The sequence below is a fragment of the Furipterus horrens genome, unplaced genomic scaffold (assembly GCF_987537825.1).
Source record: "Furipterus horrens unplaced genomic scaffold, mFurHor1.1.pri manual_scaffold_11, whole genome shotgun sequence".
Taxonomy (NCBI): Eukaryota; Metazoa; Chordata; class Mammalia; order Chiroptera; family Furipteridae; genus Furipterus; species Furipterus horrens.
In genome coordinates, this window is record NW_028327181.1 from 51,079,849 (window position 1) to 51,101,724 (window position 21,876).

General features: G+C 47.0%; 1 protein-coding gene across 3 annotated transcripts in view; it reads right to left on the minus strand.

The window, feature by feature from the left end:
• SHISA6 (shisa family member 6) overlaps window positions 1–21,876 on the minus strand; it is a 272,872-nt gene that overhangs the window by 120,275 nt on the left and 130,721 nt on the right. The window lies entirely within an intron of this gene.

Below are 21,876 nucleotides of genomic sequence, written 5' to 3' on the forward strand. Positions count from 1 at the left end.
CTGGCACATAGAAAATACTATTATTATTTATGTCCGAAAACTGTGCCATCCTTCCTTTTGTTCCATGCAAATTCCTCATGCTAATGCTATTTAGATTGGCTAACATCCAAAATTTAGACTTCTACCATAATTATCTACATATGGCAGCAGGATCATTCCAGAACAACCCTAATGATCCTGATTAGAACCAATCACCTGTGCCTATTTACACAGCAGAATGATTGGCAGGGTTTTGGAAGGACTGGGTATTCCAATTATACTCTCATCGGGTGTGGACTGGTTTGAGCAAATATGCCGCCAATCAGAATCATGCTAAAACAGATCAGTTTCTATATATTTTATAGAACCCAACAGACACCAGGAAAAAAAAAAAGACAGAGAGAGGAGAGGAACCATTGATTCATTCAGCAAACGTTGCTTGAGCGTTTGCTGTGTTCTGAGCATCGTGCAAGATGATGTAGATTGAGAGGTGGGCAAGCCACTTTCACTCTCAAGGAGCTCAGTGTCTAGTGCAGAAAACAGATCAGAAAAATCAGCAAATGCTGCACAATATACTAAGGATTATAACAGACATTCCCTTGGGCTGCTAGCGGAGCCCAGAGGAGCTGTCTAGAACTGCGGTGCTTGTCTTGGTTAGGGGAGGTGAGGTCCTTCCCAGGTCAAGAAAGAGCGAGCTAGGTGATAAAAAGGAGCCAGGCCCTGGCTGGTGTGGCTCAGATGGTGGGAGCATCGTCCCCTAACTAAGAGGCTGCAGGTTCAATTCCCAGCTCAGGGCACATACCTAGGTTGTGATTTTGATCCCTGGTCGGGTATGTGCGATTCCCAGTCCAGGCACGTACAGGACAGAACCAATCGATGTTTCTCTCACATCGATGTTTTTTCCTCTTCCTTTTTCTCTCTCTAAAAAGCTATGAAAAAAAAAATGTCCATGGGTGAGAATTTAAAAAAATAAGGAGCCAGCCATGCTAACAGGTAGGCAAACACATTCTGAGCAATGCTGTGTACAAAAGCTCAGAGGTACAGATGACACTGGAGAGGTGGAAGAGGTAGGAAAGCAAGATACTAATTCTTTTGGGTTTAAAAATATATATTGTATTTATTTACTTTTAGAGAGAAGGGAAGAGGGGGAGGAAGGGGGAAAGAGAAACACTGATGTGTGAGAGAAACATCTCATATGTGCCCTGACTGTGGATGGAACCTGCAACCCAAGCATGAGCCCTGACCAGGAATCGAACCAGTGACTTTTTGGGTTGTGGGGTGATGCCCAACCCACTGAGCCACGCTGATCAGAGCCTAATTCTTTAGGGTTCTTAAGGAAGAATCAGGGTATAAAATGACAGAAAGTCAAAGATGGGGGGATGGGAGCTCAGCAGTTGAATGACAGACCCACTCTGGTAGGAAACAGCTCCCGGACCAGCAATTTTCAATCGGGCCCGCACAAAGTTATCACCTGAGAAGCTTCAGAAGGTACTGCTGTCTGAATCGCAGCCCGAGAAACTATGACTTAGTCAGCTGGGGGTCCAGCCTGAGCAACAAGATTTTTAAAACCTCCCCAGATCATTCTGATGTGCACTCGGGGTCAAGAGTCTATACCTTTGTTACCTAAGGTTTGCTCCTCGACCAACGGCAACCCCAGGGACTTGTCAGAAGCGCGGCGCCGCAGCACACCCCACTTCTCCGGGGTCAGGGCCTTCATTTGAACTTCTGTAGGTGATTCAAATGCACATGAGGGTTTGAGACGCACTGACCACAGCTGTGTATCAGATTTACCTTGGAAGCTTATCGAAGTTATACAATATCACTTCTATGGATTATGACTCAGGAGGTGTTGGGCGGAGCCTTTCATCTGCATTTATTTTTTAGATTTCGATGAGCCTGATAAGCAACTGGAGTTGATAACCACTGTCTTACTGTGCAGATAAAGGTGGACAAAGGGCCCATAAGAGGGATTTGGTGAGACGGCTCTTATGCAGAAAGTGGGGGAGAGGGAAGGCGGATGCTCCCTCTTCTCACATACAGGGATTTCTGTAGGAGGGGCTGCGTGGCCCCTTGTAGTTGTGCAGGGAACAGATGGAGATGATAAATGAGCCCAAAGGTGAGGTCATCCTTTTTGTGCTATAAAATGACTCACAAATTCAATGAGCTTTTCCAAAAGGAGAGTTGAGAGGCAAAGGGTTTAAATCTCCTTGCACTCATTTCTGTGTGTGTGTGTGTGTGTGTGTGTGGTGCAATAGGGCATTATTGTGTGTTCTTGGGCACCCTTTGTTCTTGTAAGAAAGTCTCGCCAGGTGAGTCTTTGTGATTCATGCCTCACACTGACCTCCTTCCCTGTGTGGCCTGCAGCTTGTAACTGGTAGAGTTCAAGGCCCATAGAAGCAATGACAAGGCAAATGGAGGTGGCCAGCCAAAGAAAGAAATAGCCATGAGAGTTAGCCACACTCATTTTCTTTCCTCTCCCTCCACTGGGAGAGAACAAGAAGCAATTTAGCCCAGCCAGCAGGAAGCTGGGATACAGAGGCACAGAGGCTCTGAACCATCCTTGCTCTTTTCTGGTCTTCAGTGGGCCAGATCGGGACCCTGCTCCAGGGCTCCCAGTACCATTCCCTGCCCAGTGAGGTCCTTGCCAGATGAACCTCCCAGTGTCTCGTGCAGGGTCAAATGTACTGACTGACTGACTGACTGAATGACTAAATTACCGACTGACTGAATGAATGAATGAATGAATTACTGACTGACTGACTGAATGAATGAATGAATGAATTACTGACTGACTGACTGACTGACTGAATGGAGTGGATGAATAGATGAGTCAATAAAAGAGATGCTATTCCTCTTGCACCTACTCTTTTCATCCAAAAGAACAACAACAAAAAGCAAAAGGTCTCAGAATCACCTGCACCAGGAGCTTGATATCCCTAGAAGCTGCTTGATATTTTTATTTTTATTTTGACAGAACACCTCACTTCTTTGGCTGAAGTGTATAATATCCTACCTAGCTCTTGAGTGGTGCCTCAGCCCTCATGAGGAGGAGCAATAGAAAGCAGGTGTGAGAGCCTCATGGGCCTGGGGTGTGGCCGCAGCACCACAGGGCACCCCCTGCCTTGGGGTTTCCAGGGTGCTGTGCTTCTCAGCGGCCCCAAGGGAACCTGCACAAGACTCGTGGACAAGAGGCCTCGGGGAATACCACCCAGTCCTCCCTTCTCTTTGTCTCCAGTTACCCAGTTCTAAATATGAGAACATATTTCGAAAATGGGTTCATTGTTACTTTTAAAAATCTCCTCTGTAATTAGGTACTACGGGGGTAGTCAACCACGGAAAGCCACAACCAGCCCTGTCAAGTTCCATAAAAGGGAAAGCGATTAATCTAAGTGAAGAAGAGGCAGGCTGAGCATCAACACCCGTCTTAGCCACTCCATGTCTGCACCCACCCACATGACGGCCTCGAGTCAGGCATGGCCCCCTCTGCCTGGGCACTTCCAGAGCCCATGCTGTGGTGGCAGGAGATCCCTGAGTCTTTGCTCTCTCCCAAGAATCCATCTTATTGATACTGGGGCAAGTTTTGTTGTGCTCCCCATAAAACTTCCAGAATGGGTCCCTGAACCTCCCAATTGCTAAACACACACACACACACACACACACACACACACACACACACACAATCAGATTTTTAGCGCTTTTTCTATCACTGTGGCTCCTAGGAAGTAACTAAATCCATGCAAAGAGATGCCTAACCTCCATACTGTTCCCCGGGAGGCTTTTGAACAATCTCCAGTTATCTCGGAGCCTTGGGAGTACCTGCTCTCTAACAAACACTGATTCCAGTGAGCGTCTATTTTAAGTAGGGGGCGCTGTATGAAGCCTTAGCTGCATTAGCATAACTGCCAACAAACATGGTCTCCCAGGGGCATTTACTCTCAGAAATCTCAAGCCACATAAGATAAGTTCTCTTTGAAACCTCTCTCTCCCCAAGGGAGTTGCTTCAGGGTACCAAGGTCAAAGGATGAGAGGCTATGGGGCAGCCAGTCCAGAAGCTTCCAGGCAGAGAACCACAATTCTTTCAGCAGGATGTAGTCACCAGTGCTCCAAGTATTTGTCTGACCAAAAGAAGAAACTGCACCTTCCGGCATCTTAGGATAGGCCCCTCCGTTGACTCTCTTACCGGGGCCTGCCCTGGGGCCTGACAGCAGTAGCCTACAGTTTCCACCCAGGAGGGACACAGCCAGGCTGTTCACAATTTTATCTGGTTCTCCTCAGTGCAAGAAGAATATGTGTCTTTGCTCTCTGGAAGTCTGGCATGTCCATGTAAACTGCTTTGATCAATGACAAATGAGTGGAAGTCACATGTATGACATCAAAGGGGAGCATTTAAGAGCTGATGTGCCACTTTCCCTGCTCCTCTTCCCCTCCCGCATTAGCTAAGAAGGTCAGTATTTTAACTGAATAAAGTGACTCAGAGTAAAGGACAAGGATATGTTCTCCCACAAGTTCTGATAGGCTCAGAATACACCCCATTAAGTGGGGAAAGAGGTACGAGACCAGAAAGCAAAGGAAACAGCAATTCCGAGCACTGTATCTCAAGAATAACTGCCTATGGTCACTAGCACGTGGAGGGGACAGGAGTAAAGTAGGTAAGAGACCTCCTGTTGAACATAGCTGTACTGCCAAAGGGACAGGGAACCTGATGGCCTTCAGAACCTTAAGCAATCCCTGGACTTCCGACTCTTTATGGGAAGTGGGTGGGCTGAGAAAGCTGCGTAGGTCCTAAGGAGGGCATAGTCCCCAACACCCACTTCAGATATGGCCACCCACACAAGAAAAAAATAATGGAACATGAGGAAACTCCTGGAGGGTAGAGTCAGGAGCCATGGCAGACACTGGATGAGAAAGCTCTTCCAGAGAGCGGAAAGGCAGCCTGATCAAGGAACATTCCCCAACCCAGCTCAGGGGCCCCGCACAATGCCTGCTGAGAGATTTCCAAGTTGCGAAGGACCAGTGCCCTTCCTCCCCTTTCTGACCTCAGCTTGTTGTGGTTTCCCTGCCCCTGTGCCACCACACTGGGGGTGTGTGTGGAGGAAAGCAGGTACTTTTAGATTAGAGATCTCTTGAGGGATCAAGGAGAGTCCCCTACCCCCGATAGACCTGATGTGGGACTTGGATCTGGGGAAAGCTTTTGAAGATTAAAGTGCAAGGCAAAGAGATAACTAACTGTACATACATTGAAAGGTTAAGTATACCAGGCAGGCTACCCCTACACAGTCTGAACTGAGGGGAGGGCAGTTGGAATGACCAGGAAGAGCAACCTGAATGTCTCGATACTGGAAGAAATAGAGAAATGGGGACCCGCTCCAGGATTCTGAACAGGAGTACCATTTGCTGAAAGTGATATGGAAGAAAAACTAATCTGGCAGTGGGCTGTGGGAAGGTGCAGAGCAAAGAGGGTAGAGGCAGAGATTTCAGCTCGGCAGCTCTGAAATTGGAAGTGAGCTGAAAATGTCTGTGTAGAGAAAGTGAGCAAATATGAAAGATTCAAACCATGTGGTGAAGGTAAATCAACAGACTAAGGATGGAGAGAAAAGTCAAGCAAAAGTGCTGCTCATACTTCCAGTCTGGGCAACTAGACCAAAATATGTCAACAAATTTTCATTAAAAATAGAGGTTGGGCCCTGACTGGTGTGACTCAGTGGGCTAGATGTCACCCCGCAAAGCAAAAGGCCACGTTTCCATTCCTGGTCAGGGTACATGCCTGGGTTGCAGGTTTGGTCCCCAGTCGGGGTGTGTACAAGAGGCAGTCCGAACGATGTTTCTCACATCAAGTTTGTCTCCCTCTCTTCCTCCTTCCCTTCCCCTCTCTCTAAAAATATATAAATAAGACATTTAAAAAATAGAAGTTGGCTTGCTGAGTTTGAGGTTAGGGCAGGAAATGAAGGCAGGTCTCTCCCTTTCCATTCCCAATGCCACTACTCTGCTACAGACTATCAGTGGAGTTCATCAAAAGGACAAAGGCAGACGGTGATGATGGACTTTGGGCTATTGGGCCTAGAAATAATGATGACAGAGTCATGCCTGTAAGTGCATCCTCTAACAGAAGTTTCAAGAAAGCAAAGAATAGAGGGTTAACACAGGGCTTGGAAAATGGGAATATTTGTAGAGCAATGGAAAGAAACTACACCGAGAAAAGGAGACCAAGAAGGCATGGCCAAAGAAAAACTGTAGTCCGGCATCATGGGAAATTACTTTCAGGTGAGGGTGGGAAGTCCAGAGTGTCAAGTTCTGGAGAAAAAGAAAAACAAGAACAATGAAGACTAAGACAAGTTCTTGGATCTGGAGACTTAATTTTTATCAGGGACCCTTGGCAGTAGTGTTTAGTCTAGTTCTTTGCCTGAAGTTTCATCATCCTACGCTAAAGCCTTCAGCAGGGCTCAACATTGCCATAAAAGTTATGTGCTGATTTCTGTCTCGCTGCACTTGCCATTGTAGGAAAATGAAAAATGGGGTGGTCACATAATCCCATACTTGTCAGTGATACAATATTCAGTCCTACGTCCAATTAGTAGAATTACCACTAACTGATTAGGGCTTTCCATAGTCAGCAGCAGAGGTGGGAGGTAAAGACCGCATTACACCAGTATATAAGGCCATGCACAACTGTGGCTTAGCTTCACATGCGCGGCTTTATCCCCACACCTGCATATTCCACGACCCCTGCCCATCTCTGTTGCATAATGCAACCAGAAGCTTTCTAACCAGGCAGCTCTGGTCTTAATTCCAACCCTGTCATTTCTAGCTATGTGCTCAGCATAACCAGAAAATGCTCATTTTAAATTACTTTTAATAAAAATAAATCTCAGCAAGTAGTGTTTTGACTTCTGATACAAGCCCTATGATGAACAAGGACAGTCTAGGGAAGGAAAAAAAAAAAACCAACTGAAAACACAAGGTAAAAGAGAGAAGAGATAGCAGCCTGCCTAAGGAAAAGTTTTTACAAATGAGAACATGCACCCTCAGTGTGAAAACTGAGAAACTGCCCTGGTAGGTCAAAGTGCTGACTAAATGCAGTTCAACATTACAGCCTTCCAACACACTGCTTCTAGATGAGGAGAAGGTAAAAAGGAAAAAAGGGGAGCTCTTTGGGGATCGGCTGGTAAAGGGGAAGTGAAGCGCAGGGGAGGAAAGTACAAAAGAGGGAAAAAATGAGAGGACACATATCACTTCCATAATAATAATAAAAAGTCCATGAAAAAACTGTACTTTCTATATCAAAAGGAAGGAGACTAAATGTTGGGTGGTGAACACACGATAGGGTACACAGATGTCAAAGTATAAAGTTGTATACCTAAAATTTATATAATGTTTTATTCCATGTCACTCCAATAAATCTAATAAAATGCTTATAAAAATTCATGCGTCAATTACAAACAAAAAAGGAAAAAAGAAAACACAACCATTAACACAGGAATCTTATAACGCATGAAATAAAAAACTGGATAGAAGAAATGTGAATGAAGGCATATGATTAAAAAACATAAAATAAGAATCCACAAACCTCTACTGATGACAGTTTTCTTCCAACACTACACAAAAATAACCATTAAGCAGAAGAAAATGGAACACTCCAAAATAAATTAAACAATTTAAAAGACATATTTGTAGTTATAAAAAAAAACCCCGTAAAACAAAAATTCAAAAACTAAAAACACGTGGCAAAAAAGGAATAGAAATTTAAAGAGAATCCACTGAACTCAGAAAAGACAGAATAAAGACTAATGTACAAGATGCCTAAGAAAGAGAGAGTCAAAATAAAACTTACTAAAGGCATTGATGAAAGGCAAGAGAGCAATCAAAATAATAAAAATGAACAAATGAGCTTCTTCCTTTCTGTCTGGCCACAGCCATCAGCTAAGCCAAGGTGGGCGCTTACAGGCGCAACCAGGAGCTGTGGCGGAGGAAGCATCCGAATGTGATGGCCTCCTTCTCAGGCTGCACTGCTGGCAGTACCACCAGCTCCCTGCGCTCCATGCCCTGCCCCGCCCCACCCACCTGATAAAGCACACAGGCTGGGATACAAGGCCCAGCAGGTTATGTCATGTATAGGATCCATGCACACCATGGGGGCTGCAAATGCCCTGTTCCTCAGGGCGCGACCTACAGCAAGCCTGCCCTTCATATCATGGTGTTAACCAGCTCACGTTTGCTCGGAGCCCTCAGTCTGTTGCCAAGGGGCGAGCTGGGCATCACTGTGGGGCTCTGTGCACCCTGAGTTCTTACTGGCTTGGTGAAGATTCCACATATAGATTCTTTGAGGTTATCCTCATTGATCCGTCCCCAGAGGCTATGGGAAGGGATCCTGACACCCGGTGTGGTTCTTGCCATGGGCTAGGAGAAGGCACAATGCTCCCCGCTCCACCGTGACCATTCACAGAAGTAATGGCTGTAAAATCCTCACCTCATAAACAATGCAGCACAGTCAAAAAATAAACTAATGAAAGCAAAATGAATTCGACAGAAAGTGGTTGCATGGGGAGCCAGGAAAGAAAAAAACAACATATTTGTAACTGAAGCCCCTTAAGAAGAAAAACGAAACCATGGAAGATAACATAGACAGAAATATAACTCAAAAAAGCTATCTTTAAATATAGAGAGAGCCCAACAGGTACCTGGAAAATGTGCTCAGAATGATCAACTCTGATGTCCTAATAAAACTAACAGACTTCAAAGATAGAGAAAAAAAAAACTATCAGGGCTTTTAAGCAAAAAGATCAAATAACTTAGAAAGTTAGAAGAATTAGTCTGTCATCAGGCTTCTAAAAAAATAACACACAAAGCAAGACAATAGTGGAGCAGCATTTTAAAAAAACTCAAAGAAAGAAAGTGTGAACCTAGAATTTTATCACTAGGCAAACTTCTTTTCAAGTGTCAAGGTTATAGAACAACAGTTTCAAGTTACAACAACAGGGAATTCTGCATCCCTGAGCCCTTCCTGAGCAATCGATTGGAAGATGCACTTCACCCAGCCGTGAGATGAACGGGAAAACTTCATGGTGGGCGTACAGATAGATCTCTATCAATATCAATATCTATATCTAATCTCAAAGACTAAAACACAGGTTATTACAGATGCTCCATATGCCAGAGTAGAAATAATGCAACTGAGGGAGAACTAAGCAACGAGGAGGTAGTCAACCTAACAGACATAGAATTTAAAACACTGGTGATAAAGATGCTCACAGGCTTGACAGATATGCTTAAGTACAGCAAACACATAAGAGAAGAAGTGAAGGCTATCTTAAATGAAATAAAGGAAAATCCACACAAAAACAATGGTGAAGGGAAGGAAACTGGGGTTCAAATCAATGACTTGGGACATAAGGAAGAAAAAAGCAGTCAACCAGTACAGAAGGAGGAAACAAGAATTAAAAAAGATGAAGAGAGGCTTGCGAACCTCTAGGACAACTTTAAACATGCCAACATCCAAATCATATGGGTGCCAAAAGGAGAAGAGGAAGAGCAAGAAATTGAAAGCTTACGTGAAAAAATAATGAAGAAAAACTTCCCAAATTCGGCAAAGGAAATAAACGTATAAGTCCTGGAAGCACAGAGTCCCAAACAAGCTAGACCAAAGAGGACCACACCAAGACACATCATAATTAAAATGCCAAAGTTTCAAGATAAAGAGAGGATCTTAAAAGCAAGAAGAGAAAAGCAAAGTTACCTACAAAGGAATTCCTATAAGACTATCAACTGATTTCTCAAAAGACACTGCAGGCATGACTGGCAAGAAGTACTCAAGGTGATGAAAAGCAAGGATCTACAACCAAGAATACTCCATCCAGCAAAGTTATCATTTAGAATGGAAGGGCAGATGAAGTGCTTCCCAGACAAGGTAAAGCTAAAGGAGTTCATCATCACCAAGCCCTTATTATATGAAATGTTAAAGGGACTTAGTTAAGAAAAAGAAGATCAAAACTATGAACATTAAAATGACAACAAACTCACAACTATCAACAACTGGATCTAAAAATAAAAACAAAATCCAACTAAGCAAACCAGAATAGGAACAGAATCCTAGGTATGAGGATCATTTGGAGCATTATCAGCTGGGAGGGGGAAGGTGGAGAAATGGGGAAAGGGTTCAGGGACTAAGAAGCATAATCGGTTAGTACAAAATAGACAGGGGGAAGTTAAGAATAATATAGGAAAGGGTGAAGCCAAATAACTTATATGCATGACCCATGGACACTAAGGGGGGTGGGATCGCTGGAGAGAAGAGGGGCACTGGGCTGAGAGGAGCAAAGGGAAAAATAAATGGGACTACTGTAACAACATAATCAATAAAATATACTAAAAAAAAATCTTCAAAAACCAGATAGTCCCAATGTTGAACACATGATTCCAGAGCTTTGAAAATGAAGGAAAATTCCCAATTTATTTAATAAAGCAAGTGTAATGTGGACATTAAACATGATAGCAATAGCATGAGAAAGAAAACTAGAGATCAGTGTCATTCGTGAATATTGATACAGAATAGTAAATGAAAACATAAACAGAGAGAATCCAATACCATATTAAAACATAATACAACACGAGCAAGTGAGATTTATTCTAGGACTACAAGATTGAATCAATGTTAGGATATCCATTAATATTATTCACCTTATTAATAGATCTAAGAGAAAAATAATAAATTATCTCCATAGAGGCTGAACAAGCTTTTGACAAAATTCAGTAATCACTGCTGATTTTTATAAAGCTCAAGAAAATAGGAATTGAGGGATACTTTATTGTGAATTAATCTGAATCAGCATATATCTACATATCAATCCATCTATCTATCTACCTACCTACCTACCTACCTACTTTGGTCCTAAAGACAGTAATGAGAAGCTAGGGAGCATTTTCACTAACATCAGAATAAATACGAGGATGCCTTCTATCTCCATTACTTTTCAACACGTTACTAGTGGTATTAAGTCAACACAATCAGACAAGAGAAATCAACTAAAGTTAAAGGTAAAGAAGAAGCAAAACTATTTCTATCTGTATATGATATTGTAGAGTACCTGGAATGGGAATGATAAAAATAACTCAAGCAATAAAATAAACTGACAGCAGGATATATAATGAACACACAGAAGTCAACCTTCATATACACAAACATAACCGGTCATTGGTCTAAATGGTAAAGAAACCCCAGTTGCAAACCTAAGAACATGTGAAACTGAGCCAAGAAAATCATATTTCTTTTGCTATAAAGGACATTAGTGGTACATCTAATAGAAACTGTATTAGGTAATGATGTTTTATCAATGTTAATTTTCTGACTTTAATAATCATACTCTGGATATGTAAGAGAATGTCCATGGTATTAGAAAATACATACTTAAGTATTTAGGGACAAAGGACCATCACATCTGCAACTTACTCTCAAATATTAAAAAACAACAACAGCAAAAAACTATTATACGCCCTGCCCAGTGTAGCTCAGTTGGTTGAAGCATCATCCTGTAAACCAAAAGGGAGCCTGTCAGGGCACATGCCTTGGTTGCAGGTTCAATCCCTAGTCGGGGTGGGTACGAGAGACAACCACACATTGATGCTTCTCTGTCACACTGATGTTTCTCTTCCTCTCTTTCTCCCTCTCTTTCCCTCTGATTAAAATCAATAAGTATGTCCCCAGGTGAAGATTTAAAAAATATTATATTCATATATTTTTATAGAAAAAAATAAAATGCATATATATATGCTCATATATACATAACATGTATACACACACATAGAGAGATAGAGAGACAGAGACAAAGAGAGACAATGATAAAGCAAATGTAATAAAATGTTAAAATTTGAAGAGTTTGAAGGGTATACAGGATTTTTTTTGTACTACTTTTATAACTTGTATGTAATGCTGAAATTATTTCTCAATAAAAACATTTAAAAGTTATAAAGTAATAAAAAGAAAGCAAGTGGTGGGCCTAATATTGACTATATAAATGATGCTGTAACGTGATGAATTATTTAGCAGCCACTGAGGAAAGGAAAGACTGAGCTAGATCTGTCTGTGCAGATAGTGAATGATCTCCAAGCCACAGGAGGTTTAGAAGGAAGATACAAAATGGTGACTATATTGTATCCTTGTTTTGTGTTTAAAATGCACACGATTGGAGCCATAAAGAGTACAGTGAACTTGAAAATGAAGGGGCACCGATTCTCACAGAGGTGTGAGAGGTGGAGAACAGCTCCGGAGACGACTGAAAAGGGGCACGGAGATGGCTTACATCAGCCTTGAGCCTGGGTCTCAGCACCCGTGCCACGGCCTGGGACATCAGGACCAGGCAGTATCTTGCAGAAGAAGTTTATAGGTCGGGAGATATAAGCCCAGAGAAGTGAAGCAATTTTCCCAAGACCACATTCATCCACAACCGTTTCTCAAGTTTCTTGACTCTCAGTTTAGTGTTGCTTCAGTCCATGCATTCACCCATTCATTCCTCATTCATTCATTCATTCATTCACAAACACCACTGAACACTAACTCCGAGCCAGGCACTGTGCCAGCCACAGGTGCACAGCCGTAAACATGCCCAGACATGGTCCTACTTACAGAGTCAGCGGCAAAGACAGATACCAGGCAAGAAATCATACAAATTAAAAATATTTTTTGAAGAGTACGGGAAAGTAAATATGAAGGGTGCAATTAGAAAATATAGTGGAAGATCTAATTTCCATGTGAAGGGCAAAGCAGATCTGATCAAAGAAGGGAAATTCAAATAGAGGCCTGAACAATGAGTAAACTGGTCTATTAAGGACCAAGGAGAAAATTCCAGACAGAAGAAACAGCTTGTGCAAAGGCCCTAAGGAGGGAAGAAGAGAAAGCAAACCAATTTTGGCTAGAGTGCACTGAACAAGAAGAACAGTATGGACCAGATGGTGCAGGCCTTGCATGACACATTATTTGCTTTGCTCCTGACTCATGTCAACGGCCAAACAGATGGGTAGGAAGAGTACGCACACATAGTCATTTCAGAGTTTTGAACTCAGCCAGTTTTTTTATGATGGGCGAGCTCTATTCCAAAGAGTTAGGGTTAATGTTTTAAGACTCTGGCTCTAGTAGAGAGTCTCTGAGGTTTAACAGAGCAGAGGTGATAATAGATCTTAGCTGTGGGTCAGATTAGGTAAATCTGATTAAGTCAGGTTATACCAGGTTAGAATAAATTAAATCATACTGGCTACTGGGTAAAGGACGGGATGTTGGGGGCAAAAATGAAACTCCCTGTAGGAGGTCTTCACAAGTTGTCTAGACGGAAAGGGAGGGAGTTGTGGACTGGGAGGCCGGCTAAGAAGGGGGCAAGCAGTGAAGAATGGAGTGGAATGGTGGTAGACTTGGCTGTGGGTGATGAGGGAAAGAAAGACGTTAAGGAGAGCATGCAGGGCTCTCCTCGAGCACCTGAGCAGCTAGGGGTGCCGTATCCACTGAAGGACCCTCACCTTCATTTGCACTGACATAAGCTTCTGTCATATTGGCCAAGATCCGATCTGGGCGTAGCTGGTGTCCTTGCCAGAGCCCCCTCTGTTTCATTGACTGGATTCAGGGTTCAGGGCTCAGGCATCTGCGTTCAATTGCTCTCAGTTTTTAAAAACAAAACAAAACAGAAAACCATCATGCTTCCCCAGAATTACCCTCCCAGGGCAAAATCAGAATGTTTCACTGGGAAGCAGATGAAGGGAACAAGGAATAATATCAATATTCTTCAAGGAATGAACACTAGACAAGCCTGGCCCTCTGGGCCCAAGGTGTAATCTATGGACCGCTAGGGGAAGGACCCTCAGGTATGAACTATGAACAATCTGCTATTAACCTCGAAGAAAAATCACCTCTCTCCAGTCTAATGCCCATGTCCAGACAGTCTCTTGCAAGTATCTTAGAGTTGGAGCAGAACAGGCCACTCTGGGACCACACAGGTGTTGAAGCTCCAAGCCCTCCTCTGCGAGAAAAGCCGCCCGCTGTAGTCTGTGCTGCAGTTCTACATTCAGGAGGTGCCTTATCCTGAAACCACCCCAGAATACCCGAGAACGAAGGGCGCCATATTCCCGTTCAGTGCTCTGATTTACGCAAGGAAATGGAGGGCAGACACAATAGCAATACTTCCAAGTCGGAAACGTGGCGTCTGGCACCCTGAACCCATGAGTGCCCCCGACTCCCTTCAGCTCCGCAGCCTGAGCTATGCCTGGCTCATGCAAGGCAGGGCCCTCTTGGTGGTGGGAACAGGTCTTGGGGAGCTGGCCGTGAGTTTGCTAGGTCCATCTCTGCCCGTGGAGTCAGCCTCTCAGAAGCCAGCTTTTCATGTATCTGTTCTGCTTCTTAGTTTTATTCTTAAAGGCAGAAGAGTAGAAAGGTGACAATGAACTAGGGTTATGAACTCAGCCCCAACTCACCTTTCGCGGTCCATTTCCTGCTGCCCCTTCCAGGTGTCCCGTGGCCTCCTCACTTCCCTGCACCCCTCACATAGGCATTTCTACTTCCAGGCCTTGGTCCAGCAGGCACCTCTTCTGAAATGCCCACCCTGCCTCACTCTTGGCGTGTCACAACCTGTCTCCTGTCCTGCAGGGGCCACTCAAATCCTGTCTCCCGACAGAGGCCATTTAGGACCCTCCCGTCCAGAGGCAGCGTTTTCCTCCTGGAGGCCCCTCACTGTCCTCAGGACCTGCTGCAGGGCACTGCCCACTGACTGGCAGGATTCGCACTGCCTGGCTTTTTGAAGGCAGACAATGTTTTATGTGTCTTCACTCAACTAATACTTCAGTTTTATTGAAACAGACAAAACTCCAGGATTCTGACATCTGGGGCAGGACACTGGAGACTTAGACAGTCTGTTGGCATCACCCCTCAGCCACGTATCAAACGAGACTTCACGGCAAATGAACCTCTGAGATGGACGTTGCACTGAAGACCATAGAGGAACCACACTTAAAGCCAAAACGCTTCTACACCGAAGTTGCTCAAGGTTGAATATGCCTGTGAGGCACCTGATGATCCTGTTGAAAAGCAGATCCTGAGTCAGTAGGTTCAGGATGGGGTGCCAGAGCCTCCCCGTCTCCCTTGCCCCCAGGGGATGCCCACGCTGCGGATCCCAGTGTTATCCGCAGTAACAAGGCGCTACAGCATGCTGGAGCTATGACTGATACGATGAGCAACCGTGGCTTGAGCGCTTAGCGCTCTGGCACTTGCATGATCGCACACAATTCCACATTAGCCCTGTGCAGTGGGTGTTACCACTACCTTGTTATATAGGTCAATGTCATAGAGGTCAAGGTCACACAGCTAGCAGTGTGGGTAGGGCTTGGAGCCGCCAAGCATGTCTGACTCCAGTGGCCCTCTTCTTCTTGCTTTTTTTCTTCTTCTACAGCTATCTAATGAGGGAAGTTCGCATCGCTTTGGGGAGGGGAGTAAGACTGAGGCTGAGGCTGGGTTTCTTTATTCTGCCGCATACAAATCTGCAGAAAGCAGAGATACGGAATGATGTGGTTGTCTTTCAGAAAGTGGAGTCCTGAGAACCTGAAAACACCAGTATTCTGTCCCGCTGCTAGGCCACCAGGAAACCCCGGTAACTGTTGGTTGAGAGACTGTCTTCTCCTGGCCACAGAATCTAGCTGGCATGGCAGTGACATTTCTGCCACCTTCCCAGGGCCTGACAGCCACCTAGCTTAGCTGTCATGGTTTCTGAGACTTGGCAGTGAGCAGCAGAGAATGCGGAAAGCCAATGCCGAGGGCTGGCTCATAGGAAGGGGAGATTCCCAACTCAGATGACCAGTGAGTGCCAAGAGCAATGCCAGGAAGAGACTGAACTGGCCACACACCTCCGCTGGGCCCACTTGAGCCATGGTCATGGCAGGAAGAAGCTCAGGTCTGGCACTAGGAAGCAACGGGAAACAAGAAGAGCACAGATCTGAGCTGCTCGACCTCTGGTTGGGCAAGCTGGCCTCTGGGAAAACAGCTTGGTCCTCTCTGCCCTCCCAAGGGGGATTTAAAGAGACCACTGAGACTCAGGGCGCTGAAGGCATCCTGGGCGCCTCCTACTCCTGCCTGGCAGAGAGGGAGAGTTGGGTTGGCAGCAGCCGAGGAGAGAGGGCTGTTTCCCTGATCCCAGTGTACTAGAAACTCTGGCTGCACCCACTGCATCTGCGTTGCTCCTCTTTTGAGAACATTCGCGCTCCCTATGGGTAAGAGTTGCAACGTCCCAAGGCAAGGAGCCTGCCGGTGCCTCCTGACCCTCGTCCTCTGCCATGTACTCTCCCTGCTCTCCTTACACCTGCCCGGCACCCTGCACGGCCCACCAACAAGCATTAAACAGGGACAGGTATGGTCCAGCACTCGGCAAACGGCCTTATGGACGGGAATGTTTCTCTGTGCCACCATTTACCCTGGTAGCGGGAGTTGGGTGACAACTTAGATATGTCCTCACCTATCAATGTGCCACTTCGACCCAAGCATGTTATTAGAATGAGGTGAGCCAGAAAGTGGCGTGAAAAATTCATGGACAACTTCCTCGGTACCTCGAGTGGGTCTCTCAATGGCAAATTCGGTGGCCCTACCTTAGAGGTGGACTCGTGGGTGGCTCAGGAAGGGGGTCCAAAGCACCACGCTCCTCAGACGGAGCAGCCAGAACTAATCTAGGTGGGGACAGGGTCCTGGCCCAGCACCCTTTCTGCTTCCCGAGGGGTCACAGGTGTTCTTTTGGGGGGACCCATGTGAGAAAGGGGATTTCGTAGAACAGCTGCCTTTAAGCAAAATGGCTGAGATCACAAATTCAAGTATCCAACTTTGAAACTCTCAAAGGTGTTGCCCTGGGTTTTGTTTTGCTTTATTTCCTTTTATTTTGTTTGAACAGCAGTTACACAGAGAAACGGATTCATTGGGTAAGCATCAAAGTCAACATTCATGCAGACCCAGTTTTGCTTCTGAGACAATCCATTTTAACCAATTGGTCACCTTGTGATTTTAACTCAATTCTAACTAACAGAATAGTCCCACTGATACCACATATTGTCCTGAGGGTAAGGCTCAGGGACAGCCTGTGTGTGCTGGCCTGGAGCATAAGAAATACCGTGGAGAGTCCTGGCTGGTGTGGCTCAGTGGATTGAGCACCAGCCTGTGAACCAAAGGGTTGCTTGCTGGTTTGATTCCCAGTCAGGGCACATGCCTGGGGTTCGGGCCAGGTCCCGAGAGGCAACCACACATTGAAGTTTCTTTCCTTCTCTTTCTCCCTCCCTTCCTCTCTCTCTAAAAATAAATAAATAAGATCTTTAAAAAAAGAACTACCGCGGAATAAATCTGAGCACACCAACTCAACGCCTTGTTCTCGATGGAGAGCTGTTCATCAGGAGTGAGCAGGCACTGAGTTCACAGAGGCAGCTGCCCCACGTGGGCAGGTGAGAACCAGCAGATAGCTTAAACCTCTGGTGCCCTCAGCGCAGAGCCTGAGAGTTCTCTGCTCTCGGCCCACTCCTTCCTGCCCTCCCCTAGCCCATGCAGAGGTGCAGGAAGGAATGCTCCCAGGTGGTACAGCTCAGGGGCCAACCTCAGGCAAGCCAGACCCAGCCTGCCTTCTCTCTTGCTTCCAGGCTCACTGTTGCCATGGAGACCAGACGCCTCTGAGTTCTGCATTTTATCTGGAGTCCAGCCTGTGAATACCTTGGTTTATTCAAACCCACTCACTCCCCTGGGCCCTCAGAGTGTGAAAATATCTAAGCTGGATTCCTTTAGCCACGCAGCTCAGGGGTCGCCTTGCTATATTCACAGGCTGGTCTGAAGGCTCTTGCTCAAATCTTGGTGTGGGGGTGGCAGCCTGCAGTTCTGTAGAAGCCTACACACTCATTCTTTCCTTTCTGGAAGAAAAGACCTAATTTCGAACCCTGTGTCACATATGGCCATGGTAGTGCCCTGACAAATGGGCCGGCGGAAGAGGTGAGCATAAGTCCAGGGGCGTGTAGGGTTCGGGCCAGCAGTGGGGCTCAAGAAAGGGCTGAGGAGAGACACCAAGAAGAACAGTGCGGGTTGGGGTGTCCACAGCCCAGGTGGAACCTGACAAAGCTGAACCAGGGCCCTGCCCTCAGTTCTGATTTCCTGTCCCCTTCATGCAGCCACCTGCCCTCCCTTAGATCTTGTCAGCACCAGAAGCCCCCCCGCCTCTGGCCCTCTAACATCTCCCACCCGTCACACGGACCACAAGGCTCTGGCCTGCCCTGGCCAGTGTAGCTCAGTGGGTTGGGGTGTCATCCCAGAGCCGAAGGGCTGTAGGTTCGGGTGATCCCAGGCCCAGGCACGTGTGATCCCCAGTCTGGGCACGTACGGGAGGCAACCAATCGATGCTTCTCTCTCACCAATGTTCCTCTCTCTCCCTTCCTTTCTCCCTTCCTCCTTCTCTAAAAGCAAGGAAAGAAATGTCCTCGGGTGAGGATTAATTAAAAAAAAAAAAAAAAAAGGCTCTGGCCCTTGGTTTCCCTCGCCCTGCCCTCTTCCCCCCCATGACCTGCCCAGGCTCATGACTGGCTAACACCTGTATGTTTTCTGAATGTTCAGAGCCCATCTCTGCTCCATCCTCATCTCAGGGAGCAAGCGCCCTGGGCCCAGGCACTGAAATCTCTCCAGCCTCTCCTTCTGGGCCATGTTCCTCCTTCTTAGACTTGGGATCTTGAGCAGCCGGGCTCCCATCTCAGCAGCGCCCCTTCTTGCTGAGCCTTCTAAACCGGCATCAGGCTGGTTCCGTTTCCAGTTCTGATATCACACCTGCTCCGACGCCCCCAACACGCGATAGCATTTACTCCCCTCCCTCACTTTCTGCCTTAGGCCTCATGGGGAGTGCCTGGGCAGCGGGGTGGGCCCTATCCAGCCTAGTCCCCAGGGGGGCATCATTTGGACAAAATGAAGACATTCTGTCCAGGATCTTTCGTTGGGGGCCATTCCAGACCCCACAGGGCAGCACCCCTGCACCTCCCAGGTAGGTGGCCTCAGAGAAGTCCAGTCCCAAGGCTCTGACTACTTGAAGGCTGTACAGGGGTCAGCCAAGGCAGCAGTGTCCTCAGGCCACTACGGGCTCTAGAGATGGGTGACAAAGATGCTGTGCAGATGGGTCTACTCAGACATTGTCACAAGGGGACCAGCCACCCCCTACACCAGAGACCAGGGGGTGTCTGAGGACACAGGCCTTTCCGTGCTAAAATTGCAATGGTCTTGGGCAAACTGGGAGGGCTGGTCCCCCAACCCTCATTCACAGCTGAGAACCCGAGCAGCAATGGCATCCGCCCCCGTGCGTGCACCTGTGGTCACGCACTCTCCACCTTCTGTCTGTGGCTCTAAGTCCCGCCCCTCTGCCTGGGTGGCAGAGGCTTCACCCACTAAGGACATCACTTCTGAAACCCCTCCCCACCCGCAGTTTCAATCTGCCCTTCTTTAGTGGCTCACTCCTGGACACACAAAGACACTGTGATTTCTCCCATCTCAGCAACCACCCAACAGAAGTCCCCTTTATACCCTACTCCCAGCTGCCGCCCTTGTTCTCCACTCCCCTTACATTAAAATGCTCAAGACTGTACCTGTTGTCTCCTATTTCTCTTCCTCCACTCTCTTATTTTAAAAACACGTTTACTTTTTATTATGGAGCATTTCAAAGATACCCCAAAATAGAGAGGCTAGTGTCATGAACCCCCCTCTTCCCATTACTCAGTGTGCCCCGGTCACGTAGGGTCACATCCCAGGCAGTATCTGCTCTCCCTGCATCCATCGGACAGACGTGTGCACTGCCACCCCAAAAGTACTCTTGTCCAGGTCACCAATGACCTCCGGTGACCCCATGCTGCGCCCAGTGGCCACTTTAGGCTCCAGTTCACCGGGCCCCTCGACAGCGGACAGCAGCTCGCTCCCTCCCGGAAACCCTTGCTTGTTTCCCCCTCGATGTCCAAGACACCTTCTGCCACGACTGTCTTGCTTCCTGGCTCCCCACACTTGACTAGTCTCCTCTGGGGGACCCTCCTCACCCCCCAACTTCCCCACGCTGAGGCGCCCCGTGACCCCCTTCTCGAGCCCCTGCCCCCTGGGGAAGCGGCACACCACAGCTGATCTTGCCCAGGCTCCTGGCTTCATGAACTGGAAACTCCCTCGTTTATATCCCCAGCCAGGACACCCCCCATGAACTTGACATTCCACATGGATTATTAATAAGCATCTAAAACTTAACATGAAGCCAGAGCGAATTTACCTCACCCTCAACCTCTGCCTAAACCTGTCTCTCCCAGCCTTCCAGCTTCCCAGTGCCTCAGGATGTAGACGTTCTGTCCTTCCTCTGGCCTCGACTGGAAGCCAGTTCCACCAACGACCCCACAGTTGCTGTGGAGGCACCCCCAGCCCCTCTCGGACCCAATCGCTGCTGCTCACACTTGGCTCATCTGCTCCGGCCCACAGCTGTCGCCGTGCAAGCCAGGTGGGCGATGCACCACTGCTCCCTCAACCGGGAGAACCTTCCCCAGGAATCCAGCTGACTTGGTCCTTCACCTCCTTGGTCTCTGTTCAAATGTCACCTTTTTCTGAAACCTGCTGGATGCTCTTATAAAAACGGGAACTCGTCCCTTCCCTTCCCTGCTTCATTTGCTCCATAGTTCTTACCTCCGTGTTGACATACTTCATATATTTACTCCTTTCTTTCTTGACTTCTGTTGTTGCTTCCTGCCTGCTGCATCCTCAATGCCAAGAACAGTGTCCGGCACACTCAGCCAACGTGCCTACAGGGCGTGAATGGCTCCACGGGCCACACTGCCTGCCTCCCACAAAGGGGCAATCGCTTTGGAGCGCCCACCTTTCAGCAAAGGCTTTGGGATCCTGCTCCCTCTCTCTCTCACCCCTCAACACACACCCCTCTCGCTGGCTCCTGGAATGGCGGAAAGCACCCAGTGAACAGAGCAAGACACTAGAAGACGGGCAGCAGTAACCAGCACATCACACTCTGCAAACCGCTGAGGGCAGAAGACAGCTGCAGTGAGTGCTGTCCTTCAGTCCCACAAGGACTAAGGCCTGGGATGGCCTGGGGGGCACGGGTGGAGTCGTTGGTATTAACACTACTGATGTGTAAGAGCTTCTGGAAAGATTCTTCTGGCTCTTTCTACCAGACTCAAGAGAAGGAAAAAAAAAAAAAAAAGAACTACCTGACAGATTTTAAACAAACTGCCTAAATAGAATAGGGTCTCTGTAGGTGTAGACTGACCCTGAAAAATTATTAGAGGGAAATAAACTTCGTTTCTGAAAGGACAGACCCTGCTTACACAGTGTTAATGCTCTACTTCCTGGTCCATGTCCTTTTTGTCACTTCCTGTCCCACAGAAGGTACCTCCAATGAGAAACAGCCATCGGTTACCCAGTGCCCACCAGTGTGCGGTTCCCGCTGAACTGCAGCCCATCCACTGCCTCGGCCCCTCCCGTTGGCGAGAGGCAGGGTACACAGAGGTTGGGAGTTCAAGTTTGGGAAACGAGCCTGGATTTGGAATGGGGCAATACTGTCTGATGTTATCTGGGCAGATGAACTTGGCCACCCTAGCTTCAGTTTTTCTCCTGTAACATGGGGCTAACAAGAGCTCTCTGAAACCGAAGGAGTCCTCCCTGAAGCTGGAGTACATTTCTATCTCCTAATGCCTCTGGGCCTGTGAAATGGGACACAGGACTGGTGTCATCCAAGCTTCCATTGAGGGCTACCAGTGCCATTGAGAACAGGGACCATCACGCGCGGATCTTAGATAATCTGTCTCGGGTTGGTGGGGCAATGATGCTCCCTCTAAAGCCCGTGCTGACTGCCCCATTAGTTCTGAGAGTTATCCTGGGTCCACACAGTGGCCACGTGCCAC